At 35.3% G+C, this 1,644-nt stretch overlaps 1 protein-coding gene across 1 annotated transcript in view; it reads right to left on the reverse strand.

The window, feature by feature from the left end:
• aopep (aminopeptidase O (putative)) overlaps nucleotides 1-1,644 on the reverse strand; it is a 106,511-nt gene that overhangs the window by 36,132 nt on the left and 68,735 nt on the right. The window lies entirely within an intron of this gene.

Here is a 1,644-nt window from a genome sequence, read left to right on the forward strand (position 1 = left end):
AGGAATGCCACGATAGGTGTCGTATTCCTATAGGTAGATGTGATCAGCTGAGAATCAGCTGATGCAAGCTTGACTCACGTGACCTGCCAGAACTAACGCTAATGCTTAATTTCTGTCATTATTTACTCACCCCCATGTTACTCCAAACCTGTATGACTTCTTTTTGTGGATTTTTAAGGAATATCTCTTTCAATATAATGAGAGTGAATGGAGACTTAGATTGTCAAGCTCTAAAATGACCAAAAACACCATAAAGTATCATAAAAGAGGTCCATACAACTCATGCGCCATATTTCATGTCTTCTGAAGCTTTACGTTAACTTCTATTATGTCTATTGTATGTGCCTTTAGGTCCTTTTCAGGCTTGAAAGCTTCAGTACCATTCATTGGAATTGTATGGAAAAGTACAAGCAGCAAGTGCAAGTGTAATATTCAACATTTCTCCTTGTTTTGCTCCACAGAGTTGTACAAGTTTGTAACAACATAAGGGTAAGTAATTAAAGGCAGAGTTTTCATGTATGAGTGAACTATTTCTTTAGGTGCTTTTGCAAGCACCTACAGTACCATAAAACAGAAGCAAAAAAGAGAAAAAGTACTTTATTTGTATGAAGGAATTTGGTTCAAACAGGGACTGCAAAATGGCAGTGTGTGTTATTCTGTACAGGGGGAAATTCCCTCCAATTAGACTAACAATGTTCTGACACAAAGTTTTACGTTCATTCAGACTGAGTGAGTAGTTTTGGAGTAAAATCACATAGGAAACCAGTGACATGTTCCACAAACACAGGAAAAAGGCCAAATGTTCTTTCACCTTTTGTTCACTCAGTGTGTGTCTGTGTTTCAAGCGTGTCTGGAATATGAATCTAAAATAAAATTCTAAAAATACATTATGTAAGTCAGGTGGATTGTTTGTTAGAATTAGTTTTTTTCCCTGACAAAATTTAAGCCATAAATAGTAGTTGACAATCAACATGAACTTTAGGTAAAAACTTAAATGTGCCTTAAAGGTCAACTTTTGGCTTCAGTTTTAAACCATTTAATTACCATCTACCTTCTTTGCAGTTTACTTGTCTCGTCTCGAGAGACAAATGGACCTTTAAAAGTACAAATATTCCAATGTATTTTCTCAAATAAAATGAGTTTATGAAACGGCTTGCATAATATAGAAAAATGCAGCGTGAAAAAGCTCACACTGCTGTCACTGATTGACATTTTGTTTCACAAAAACAAATTTGACAAAATGCTAGAGAAAGTGTTATTTCCAAAGAAATTTAGAAATACTGATTTATTGACTCCTTGTACTTGACATTTCACTAGTTGCATAGCATTAGCAGCTTTTTAACAACATACTGTAGAACGAGATTATTTACTTTTCTTTCCATGATGAACAGTAAAGTGTTCAAATGACTCTCTAGGTGTCACCATTTTAAGTGACATTTAAGACATATCTAATTTGTTTGATAACAGTTCATGTGTCATACATGACCGTTTCAAAAGTATGCTCACCAGGGCTGCATGTATTTAACACTAGAACCGCCAGAGCAGGGCTGGAACAAAAAATCGGCCCTGGCATTTTTTGGTCCAGGCGGCCCACCCCCACTTCGAGATAGATATATATATATATATATATATATATACATATAC

This window comes from Sinocyclocheilus anshuiensis, unplaced genomic scaffold (genome assembly GCF_001515605.1).
Source record: "Sinocyclocheilus anshuiensis isolate Anshui unplaced genomic scaffold, SAMN03320099.WGS_v1.1 scaffold1214, whole genome shotgun sequence".
NCBI lineage: Eukaryota > Metazoa > Chordata > Actinopteri > Cypriniformes > Cyprinidae > Sinocyclocheilus > Sinocyclocheilus anshuiensis.